Source organism: Mastigoproctus giganteus, chromosome 13, assembly GCF_048544385.1.
Source record: "Mastigoproctus giganteus isolate SK-2022 chromosome 13, ASM4854438v1, whole genome shotgun sequence".
In the NCBI taxonomy this organism is placed as follows: domain Eukaryota; kingdom Metazoa; phylum Arthropoda; class Arachnida; order Uropygi; family Thelyphonidae; genus Mastigoproctus; species Mastigoproctus giganteus.
Window position 1 is genome coordinate 58,652,998 of NC_143587.1, and position 12,329 is coordinate 58,665,326.

Here is a 12,329-nt window from a genome sequence, read left to right on the forward strand (position 1 = left end):
GCAATTGATAAAGACTTGCATGTACCAACTAAGGAATAATTATTCTATCACACCACCACATTCATTGCCATAGTTACAATTCAGTTAGTGACTGCATTATTCTATAATGCGGTCACTAACTCAATTGTAACTATAGCAATGGATAAAGTGTTGCCAGCGCACATAATTTTAAACTTGCCTCTTATAAAATTTCATCCCAAAAAAAATATCCATAATATGAATTTTTGTAGTAATGTTTTCACCAAGTAATATTCTGTAATGTTATTGCTATGAAAAAACACATCACCGAATAGAAAGGCTTCAATCACAATGTAATATGCAGTCATTATAAAATTGGAAACGGCATATTACATTGTGGCTTGTGTTACTTTATTTATTTGATTAAGTCCTCAAAATCCACGAAAAATATGTGAGAATTTTTTTCAATTTTTATTAAAATACAGAAGGAAATAAGTAAAGTATGCCACAAAAACGTTGAAGGAAAGTAAAATGCTAATAAGAGTTGTAACTTTATATGAGGATGCAACAGAACCATTGGAATGTATGAACAGAGAGAAGTTCCAACCACTAAGCTCTGGCAAGAAGCCAGGAGACTATTGTTTAAAGGGGAAGACTGATTTTTTGCTGGAATCAAAGGGTGACATGAGTAATTACAGACCTGTTAGTTTAATTTCTGTTCCAGGGAAAATAATGGAGTCACTGGTAAAAGAAGTAATGCAGGTTCATCTAGACAAGGATACAATTACACTTCAGACATAACATGGGTTTGTTGTTACATTGTTAAGCAGAAATCTTGTTCAACCAATTTGAATCAATAATATGATGTGGTCACAAAGCAACTGGATGCAAAAAATAATTTTGATATCATATACGTGGATTTCAGGAAAGCTTTTGATACTGTCACACATAAAAGACTGCTATACAAATTGAAGTAGTGTGGCATTAAGGTCAAGTTGCTGCTATGGATAAATTGATGTTGAGTGGGAGAGGACAGAGAGTGGTAATCAACAGACATTACTCTTTGTGGACTAATGTTATTAGTGGAGTCCCCCAGTGTTCGGTGTTGGGACTGTCTGCAGTCAGATATGAAGTTATCTGAGCAATGCAGACAGGCTGCCAGGACAAGCTCATGGGATTTTTTCAATAATATACAGGAATTTTGCTAGCAGAGATAAGGATGTGATTATCCCATTGTATAAGGCAATGGTTAGGCCACGTTTTCAGTACTGCATACAGATCTGGAGGCTTCATTTTTAGAAGGATGTACAACTGCTGGAACGAGTACAAAAAAAGGCAATGAGACTGGAGAGTGGAATAAAGGGGTGGTCTTACCAAGAAAGGCTTCAGTTCTGTAAATTGCTGCATCATCTGGAGACTAGGCACCTGCGAGGTGATCCGACTGAGGTGTTTAAGGCTTTGAATGGATTGAGCAAGCTCAATGCTGATAGGATTCTTCCACTTGCTCAGACCACACACGAGAGGGCACAAATTCAAATAGAGGAAGGATAGTTGCAGAATAGATGTTCAGAAGTTTGCCTTTAGCCAGCAGATGGTTGATTCCTGGAACAAATTTCCATCTGTTGTTGTGGAAGTTGATAGCTTAAATAAATTCAAGGAAGAAGTAGACAAACTATTGGAGGAAATGTTAATTTGTTAACATCTGTTGTGACCTCTAGTGTAGGAAGAAAATGAAACAATACATTTGGATACAAAGCAATTATGATATGCTATGTTCTTATCTTGAACATCATCATATGTTTTCTGTTAAGGCAGATCCATGAAGATCAAAACTCAGTCACAGTCTCTTTCTCTATACCCATCCATATTCCTAGTCCCACAGTACCCTGTCTCTATCAAATCAACCAATATTCCAATTCGTCTTCTTCCCAAGAGGAAGGTGAATTGGAATGTTGGTTGATTTGATTGAGACAGAGTACTGTGGACTTAGGACTAATTAGCTTGATGTCTATACATTATCAGTGGCAAATGATGCAAGAAAGCAAGCTTAACAGCATCAGCCAAAAAAAAAAAAAAAAAAAAACACGACACTTTCTATTTTACCTATTCATTTCTTCCAATAGTTTGTCTAGTTCTTCCTTGAATTCATTTAAACTATCAACTTTCACAACCTGAACATGATTCTTCATGCATTTAGAATCTGCAGATAAAAGACCCACTGGGTGGCAGCAATCATAGTGTACTAATGTGGAATTTAATTAAAAACATAACTACTGTCAAAGGTAAAGGGAAAGACTTTTGCTTTTGTAAGGGTGACTACAGAGGTCTCAGACAGAATTTAAATTGTGTGCAGTGGGAAAAACTGATGATGTTACCAACAGAAAATTCTAAATGGGAACTTTCAGGGAAGTAATCAAAGAAGCTACTAGGCTTTTTCATACCAACTAAGAAATACTGTTCATGGTTTAGGCCTAAATGGATGTCAGATGAACACATGAGACTTGTGGCAGAGAAGAAAAATGCATGGGATGCATATAAATAATCAGGTGATACAGAAGCCTACATTAGATATAAACTTAGACTGCAATCAGATCAAAAAGGAGGCTAGACAAGCTAAGGCAGATTATGAGAAGTCTCTGGCAAAGAATGCAAAGAAAAGAAACAAAGACTTGTATGCTTATATTAACAGTAGAAGAATGGGTTGAATCACACTCGGCCACGATGTCTATGAGTTAACTGTTGATGAATCTGCTCGGGTTGCAAATAAATTGAATAGATATTTTGTATCTATATTCCCACATGAGGAATTTTTTGGGGAGGGAATGCCAAAAGTTTATCAAACTCTAACGAGGAGCTAAATGACTTTGTGATAACTGAAAGGAAAGTGGACATAAGTGGACATAAAAAAGGCATCTGGAGCGGATCTATCCAATTCTATTAAGGGAGGCAGCAAAGGAAGTAAGCAAACCCTTAGCTATAATTATGAGAGCATCCTTGGATTCAGGGGAGAACTCTTGAACTGGAGAAGTGTGAATATATGCCCAATTCATAAAGAGGGATCAAAAGGTGACTACAGACCTGTCAGCTTAACATCTCTTCCAGGGAAAGTCATGCAATCACTGGTTAAAGGAGTAATGTAGGACAGGCATGCAATTATACTGCAATCACAGCATGGATTTGTCAAGTGGCAGTCTTTTCTAACCAATCTAATAGGTTACTATGATGCAGTGACCAAGAAACTGGATGCAAAAAATAATTTTGGCATCTTATACTTGGATTTCAGGGAGGCTTTTGATACTGTTGCACATAAAATACTACTGTAAAAACTGGAGCAATGTGGCATTAAGGGTAAGTTATTGGTTTGGATAAAGGGATGGTTAAATGGAAGAAGACAAGAGAGTGGTTATCAATGAGCACTGCACTTAATGGACTAATGTTATTAGTGGAGTTTTCCAGGGTTCAGTGCTGGGCCCACTGTTGTTTTTAATATTTATCAATGATATTGAGCCGACCGGGCTAGCCGAGTGGGTAAAGTACCTGCCCGGCAACCCAAAGGTCGCGGGTTCGATTCCCACCTCGGGCTTGGATCAAAGTACTGCAAAAACCTTGGGAGGTGCAATATGGCCACAGAAGCCGATGCGCCAACAACTACCAAAAAAAAAAAAAAAAAAAATGATATTGATGAAGGTATATCAGTCATAATGCCTAGGTTTGCAGATGATACAAAGGTTGGCAGGGTGGCTAACGACAATCATCAGGGTGAGCTACTGCAACAAGGTCTAGGAAAATTGAATTGATGGGTTAAGAAATGGCAGCTGAAGTTTTAACATTGACAAATGCAAGGTACTGCACATGAGTAGCAGTAACCTTGGAGTAACTTATCAACCATGTGGTACAACACTCAGGATAGTGGAGAATGAAAAAGACCTGGGATAATTGTGCAGTCAGACATGAAATTCTCTGAGCAGGGCAGACATGCACCAAGACAGCTCACTGGGGGTTTTGTCAATGATATATAGAAATTTTCTAGCAGGGATAAGGAGGTGATTACTCTTTTGTATAAGGCCAGGGTTAGGCCACATCTTGAGTATTGTATATAGGTCTGGAGGCCTCATTTTAGGAAGGATGTAGAGTTGCTGGAACGAGTACAGAGAAGGATAACAATATAGGTGAATGGAACAAAGGATTTCTGTTGAAGGGAAATGCATAGGTTGTCTATTTCTTTTTCTCTTATTATTATTTATTTAATTTTATTATTATTATTTTTTTATTTTTATAAAATATTTTATTATATTATTTTTTTTTTGGCTAATGCAGCCTTAGGCTTCCTTGCACCATATGTCCATTACTAATACTAATATATCTCAAAAACTTCAATCTTCTAATAGCTTTCTTCCTTAATGCCCATATTTCAGCCCCATAAAGCATGGCATTCCATATAAAACATTTAACCATCCTCTTCCACATCCATCCTCTTCCTTAATCAAATATAGAGTATTCCTATAATTATCTGCTTTTCCTTCCAAATTCTTTCTTATTGCAATTCTAGTTCTAATTTCTTGACTACTCCCTTCACTTGTTAGCAGACAGTGAAGATATCCATATTTATCTGACTGAAATATTCTTTTATCATCAATCATCACTTATTTCCTTTCAATTCCTTCCTATCATCATAAATGTGGCCTCATCAAAATTTATTGTTATACAATATTCTTTAGAACTTTTCTTAAGTCATCCAACAAAATCTGTAACTTCACTTCTGTATTGGATTTCAGTGGCATATCATCTGTAAATCTAAATCTCTGTACAATCCTGTCTTAACATCCTCCTTGCAAACCCATTGTTTCATTTATTATTATCTCTGCCCATTTCCACGGTAACAGGAATTTTTATTATCATAAAAATACTCCCCACACCATCACTAGGTAGCCATTTTATTAGGTGCACCTACCCAATGGTGAGTAGGCACCACCTCCCTTTAACCCTCACAGAACAACTTGGATTCATTGTGGCATGGATTCAACAAGGTTGAAAGTGTACTACAAGGATGCTAGGCTATGTTTAGTCAACTGCATCATTCAGTTGTTGCAAGTTGGATGGTGTATAGATCTCTACCCCAAAAGAACTTGTCTCACCTCATTCCATAAATGCTCAGTTAGATTGAAAGGCCAACATATTAGGGTGAATTCATATTCCTGGAATCAGTTCTATACAATTCTGGCCTTGTGACATGATGAATTATCCTGTTAGAAGAGTCCATTTGAAGATGGATACATTGAAGGGATACACCAAGTCAGAAACAATTTTCAGTTAACTTATAACATATGTTGCTCTGCTGGTTATCAAGGGGTTCAATGTGCACCACAAAAATACTCTCCAACTCATTGAGCTGCCTCCAATGGCCGGGACTGTTGACACCTAGTAGGATGAGTCTATGGACTCATGCTATTTTTGCCATATTTTGGTCCTCTAATCAGCACAAAACAGCAGAACCAGGGTTCATCAGGCCAGGCAACTTTTTTCCAGTCTTCCTAGCATTGGTATTCCTTGGCCCACTGCAAGCCATATTTTGGTCCTCTGATCAGCACAAAACAGCAGTACCAGGGTTCATCAGGCCAGGCAACTTTTTTCCAGTCTACCTAGCATTGGTATTCCTTGGCCCATTGCAACTTTACCTACTTGAATTTTTTTTGCTAACAGGAGTTTGAATCAGTTAGATCATCGAAATCAATTAATATTAGAAATACAGCTTTTGCAGCACCACCCAAAAAAAAATATTAATTGATTGAAAAGTTATAATAATAAAATAAAATAAACTACCAATTTGACTCCCTCCTCATCTAGCTATCTAGCTGACCTTTGAAGTTCCCCAAGCTGTCAGCCTCAACCACTCATAGAGGCAACTTATTCCAGTAATTAACTTGCTGGCTAAAAGAAAACCTGAAATCCAGTATAAACCTTCCCCTCATAATATGAATTTATGCCCACTAGTTCTAGAATCATTTATAACAGTGAAGACTTCACCTGAATTCATTTTACTTTCACTTCTCAGATCTTTAGACATTTCAATCAAGTCTCCTCTAAGTTATCAAGCTTTGTAGCTAAATATATTCATATCAGTCTTCCCTCATATGGATTATTTTTCAGATCTCATCAAGGGGACTGCACATCTCTGGGCCCTTTCAAGAAGCTCTATGTCTTTTTAGGTTCAGTTTTCATAATTGAACACAGTATATGTGTAGTCTCACAATTGGCTTATAGAGTGGGATTCTAACCTCCCTATCTCTGCAAAAAAATGCTTGATAAATCATTAATAGAACACCACAGGCCTTCCTTACCACCTGCCTACGCTGCTTGGAGAACTTTATGTCTGATTGTGTTGTAACTCCCAAACGCCATCTTTAAAAAGGGAAGTAATCAAAAAGCAAGTAATTAGGGCAAATGAGATGATGGTGGTTGAAGTGAAAGCTACGAGTCTGTCAGAAAGAGTAAGCATGATTTAGCAAACTGCAGAAGGAAATGGACATTACTGAGACCATGTATATCTGTGAAATTCATTAGAAAGGTTTTTGGAGGTTTATTTCTTCTCATAGATAAGTTTGTTCCATATACCCATGTAGATATGGTAGGAGTTGTGGGAGGGGAGATATGACTTGAGGAACATTTTAGCTTTATACAGTGAGATAAGATATACCCAGCACCTTACCATAACACAGCTCCCTGCCCCAACACATTACTTGGGCTGCCTCCAGTCACAGCTGAAAGAGTAGAGGGAACAAAATTATACACTAATTCCTGATGCCTCCTAATGCCCTACAAATAGTTTCAGTCTGCCGGGCGATTCTAGCGGCCAATCTTTAAAAATTGTTTTAAAACTGTATCCTCAAAATGTAAGAAATATGGAATCTCATCATGAACTCTATTAGCAGCCATCTTCAGCATACCACAAGTATTTTTAAACCTTGCATATGGGAATATACCCTGGGCTATTAACAGTCCCAACATATAAAAAGACTATTCTTGGGGAATAATAAATCAATCGATAAATACATTTCTGTTTATTCTGTGTACAAATGGAATTTAGGGCAACCAGAATTTTCTGAAACTGCAGTTCAAAATGAGCCATACAACTTTGGTAATAGCATATGGACTCAAATCTGCAACTTCCTTACTTGCAGTCTGCCCTGAATGCAATGATGTAGTCAATTAATTAGCTCTCAATTGAAAGTGACTTGTGGAAATGATCTCAAGTGCATGTCATGTTTCTTCAGTAGAGCAACAACATTTGAGAAATTGTTGAAATTCATAAATCCTCTAGCTATGTAAATGGGTTTTGTCTATTATATTATGTTTTATATTTGTATTGTATTTTTTAAATCTGAAAATAAGTGAGTATATATTCGTACACTCATTTATATGTATACTCGTGTGGAGATGCGAGCAGCAGAACTGTTGTCTCAGAATGACCATTGCTATTGCCAAAATTCAATACACCTGACTCCAAAGTAGGACCAGAATATCTACTCCATCAACATTTTACATTCTCAAGTAGTTTTTTTCATTCTCCTTATCTACAATCACTAGATGATAGTCCGTGATAGGCTTTGAGGACAAAATACAGTGAAGATGTTTTGTACACATCATATAAATAAATTAACAAATATTCTGTTAATACTCCAGGATGACTACATAAGGTCACAGAAGTTCACAAGACAGAAAGGGTACAAGGACATTGTATTTAGTAGTAAGTGGGCTCAAACCACTGTGAAATTAACATCGCTATGCACGATGTTAATGTCAAATCATCACACACTTCAAAATGTAAACTAACTTCTACTTTTTGATCTGAAAATACAGAGAAACATACAAACACAAGTGTCTCTAAACTCCTGAAAACAATTCTTATCATTGTGGTATTGTTGTTTATGTATGAAGTAAATAATGAAAAAGGAACCATAATTTCACTGTTCACAAGTGCAAAAACAAATTAACACCACCACTACAGCATATTACTTTGTGCCAAAGATGAAGGGCCAATGCACCTAATGGCAAGTTTGAAGTCCATATAATAAATATAAAATTAAATTGATTGTGATTTCAACATTCAGCAGGTCTGCACTTGAAAAACATAATGGTAGCAAACTTGACTAAAATTTGTAAGAAAAAAAGTTGCTTTCTGTAAAACTATAAAGACAAATTTTACGAGAAAAATGTAAATGCTGGCATACATACGTTCATACATATGATCAATTTATGTTCAGCAATATGCTGCCACATGTTGAAAAATGCAAAATTCATTAAATGCTATTCAATTTTGGGGCAATAATAATAGGTAGACGTTGTTGATTCAAGGTTGGAGACTAATTATTTCCATTTATTAGATGACTGTAATCAATGTGATTTTGGGAACAAGAGAATGCAATGATATTCTTAGCATGCTATCTACAAAGCAAAGCACATATAATTACCAAGAGTTAATACTTTTTTTAAAGAACTATTTCAAAGGCTATATTAAACTGACAAAATTTCTCAGGATGAAGGCAAATATAATTTTAGAGTGTAATTACCATGCATTTGAAATCATATGTGCTAAGTAACTTACAGTAAAAAGCAACTCAAAAATGTAAAAGCAAATGTGCTCCTCTAAGTGCTTAAGAATAAGCCTGACTTTATGTCATCTTGATATGCTCACATTCATTTTTTATTTTTTTGGTGGATTGCACCAAATCCAGTTCCTAATATTCTTCAAGAAGAGATTCTCCTTAAAATGATAAAGCTGAAATATAAATGAAAATATTACAAATTAAACAAGTTCTGTATAGTATGGATGCAGCTGAAAAAATGTTACTTGTAAAAAAAAAAAATAAATAAAATTTCTGTTTATACTTCATGATGAACATATAGGCCAGATAGGTTCACAAGATAGAGAATATAAGAACATCACTGCAATTAGTGAATATAAAAACATCATATAAGAATCATAAGAGTAAATTATAATAGCATTTAGAACATATAATATATTCATCATATAAGAACATTTGAATAAAATTTCCCCCAGTCTTTTTCATCCTTCACTATGCTTTGTCTGGTGCCACACTTGGTATGTATATCTGAGACTACTGTTCCCCCATACATAGTACCTTATATTGGTCAATATTAAATTTCAATTGCCACTTAGCCCATCTTCCTGATTTGCCTAGATCTTGTTGTAGTAGCCTACCCTGATTACTGTGATTAATTACCCTACCAACCTTCGTATAATTTGCAAACTTAAGACATATTAAGCCTGATATGCCTTCATCAATATCTACAAAATATTAATATTAACAGTGGCAATGATGAAAGAAAGCGAGCTTATACAAGGTATGGAAATAAAGTTCCCAGACTGGTGTAATAAAAAGAACACAAGGTGAAGGACCTGAAGAATGGTTTTATTTTTATTCAACGTAATCACCACCTGATGAATGCACATATTATGCCATACTAAAAGTTTCTGAAAGGAGTCCAAAGAGATGATTTTCTATTTCGTGATTATGTTTTTCTTTATGTCCTCAACATAGCAAAATCTCTTTCCTTTCATCATCAGCCATTTTCAATCCACTGCAGGATGAAGGCCTCTCCAGCAACTTTCCAGTTCCATCTGTTTTGAGCACTGGCCATCCATTTACTACTCAAAAACTCATGAATTTCATCTATTCATCTCCGCCTTTGTCTTCCAGGTTTTCTTCTAGCTCCTCTTGGGTACCATTCTGTTATTTTCTTAGTCCATCTGTCATCATGTCTTCGAGCTATGTGTCCTGCCCAAGACCATTTTAGTTCTTTAGTTTTGATAAGAATGTCCTTTACTTGAGTTTGCTGCCTAATCCATGTGTTTCTCCTCTTATCTAACAGTCTGATTCCCAATATAATTCGTTCCATTCTTCGCTGTGTAGTTCTTAGCTTCTCTTCCATTCTTTTGGTGAGTGCCCAAGTTTCACTTCCATAAGTCATGGTGGGGAGTATACATTGATTCATTATTTTACGTTTCAGACAAACTGGGATATTGCTCTTCAGTATGTGACTATATTTCCTGAATGCTATCCATCCAAAATTTATTCTTCTCTTGACTTCCAGCCATTTATCATTATTACAGCTAATAACTTGTCCCAGATAAGTATATGACTCCACCTTTTCAATTACTGCTCCTTCAATCATTATTTCCCTTTCCGTGGCATATTTGTTCATCATTACTTTTGTTTTAGCCATATTCATCTTTAGTCCAAAATCCTTACTAACTGTGCATAACTGATTAAGATTTTCCTCTAATTCTTTGGGATCGTGGCTTATGACCACAATGTCATCTGCAAATCGTAAATGGTTTAGGTACTCTCCGTTCACATTGACTCCTTTCTGCGACCAGTCTAATCTTATGAAAGCTTCCTCAAGGGCAGCAGTAAACAGCTTCGGAGATATTGTGTCTCCTTGTCGAACTCCTTTCTCGATTTTAAATTTGCTACTGTCTTTGTCTAGTCTAATAAAGGATGTAGCACTCTCATATATTTTCTTCAAAATCATAATATATGGAGTATCTATGCCTTGTCTTTCCAGTGCCCGAAACATTGCCTTATGCTGTATGGAGTCAAATGCCTTTTCATAATCCACAAATGCCAGGCATAATGGTGTTTTATATTCATTTGCTTTCTCCATTAGCTGTGATATTACGTGAAGGTGATCCATAGTTGAGAATCCTGTCCTAAAGCCAGCTTGCTCTTTCGGTTGATTCTCATCAAGTATTCTTTCTAATCTGTTAGTAATGACCCTTGTGAACAACTTGTAGATATGGGATAACAAGCTAATTGGTCTATAATTTCCAATTTCTGATTTATCTCCTTTCTTATGCAGCAAAACTATGATTGCATTATTCCACTGCTTAGGCATCACACCTTTTCTAATGCACTTTGTGAAGAGCCTTGCCAGTTTTTGTGTTATGTCTCTTTCCTTTAGTGGCAGTTTTCATTCTTGGAAAAGAGAAAGAAGTCTGCTGGTGCAGGATCACAAGGGTAGGGTAGATGGTACAGCTGTACTGTTACATTGGAAGTCTTCATAATGAGTGAAAAATGGGGGAAATTAATACGAGAGTTAATTAATAAGTTAATAAGAATTAACTGCCTTTCTCTCAAAATTGTAGCCTGAAATAGGAAATGCACTTCAAATAGTCTTTAGCATTAGTAGAGGCATACAATGCAAAAAAGTAAGCTCATGCAGCATCAGCCAAAAAAAAAAAAAAAAACGCTCCCATTTCACTCCTCCATTCGTTCGAAATACCTGTCCAGCTCAGCCTTAAATTTATTTAGGCTATTAGCTTCCACAACAAAAGATAGAAGCCTGTTTCACCAATCAACTACTCGCTGGTTAAAGGCAAATTTCTGCACATCTATTCTACAACTATCTTTCCTCAATTTGAAACTGTGCCCCCTCAGGTTCTTAGACTGAGCAAGAGAAAGAATCCCATCACCATTCAGCTTGCTCAACCCATTCAAGGCCTTATATAGCTCAATCAGATCACCTCACAGGTGCCTACTCTCTCCTGGCACTGCAATTTGCAGAACTTAAGCCTTTCTTGTTAAGAGCACCCCTTTGTTCCCCTCACCAATCTTGTTGCCCTTCTTTGTATTCATTCTAGCAACTCTACATCCTTCCTAAAATGAGGCCTCCAGACCTGTACACAGTACTCTAGGTGTGGCCTGACCATTGCCTTGTATAACCAGATAATCATCTCCCTGTCTGTCTGCACTGCTCAGAAAACTTCATATTTGACTGCACAATTACCCCCAGGTCTTTTCCACTTTCCACTTCCCTGAGTGTAGTACCGTACAGTTGGTACGTTTCGCTTCAGTTATCACTACCATATGCAGTACTTTGTATTTGTCAATGTTAAACTTCAGTTGCCACTTCTCAGTCCATTTTCACAACTTATCTAGATCCAATTGGAGTAGCATACTGTCTTTACTGTTGTTAACAACTCTGCCAACCTTTGTATCATCTGCAAACTTGGACATAAAACCTGATATACCTTCATCAATATCATTGATAAATATAAAAAACAAAATGGGTCCAACACCGAACCCTGGGGAACTCCACTAACAACATTTGTCCACAAAGAGCAGGGTCCATTGATTACCACTCTCTGTCGTCTCCCACTCAACCATCCCTATATCCATCGTAGCAACTTACCCTTAATCCCATACCTCTCCAATTTGTACAGCAGTCTTCCATGTGAAACGGTATCAAATGCTTTCCTGAAATCCAAGTATATGATATCAAAATTATTTTTGGCATTCAGTTCCTTTGTGACCACATCATAGTATCCAATTAGATTGGTCAGACAAGAC

The 12,329-nt window shown here is 36.5% G+C and overlaps 1 protein-coding gene across 1 annotated transcript in view; it reads right to left on the reverse strand.

The window, feature by feature from the left end:
* The window catches only part of LOC150076086 (BLOC-2 complex member HPS3), a 198,507-nt gene that overhangs the window by 176,530 nt on the left and 9,648 nt on the right, over positions 1–12,329 (reverse strand). The window contains exon 3 of the mRNA XM_090387254.1: positions 8,561–8,734. The gene's annotated coding sequence lies outside the window, so the exon portion shown is untranslated. The remainder of the gene's footprint in view (positions 1–8,560; positions 8,735–12,329) is intronic.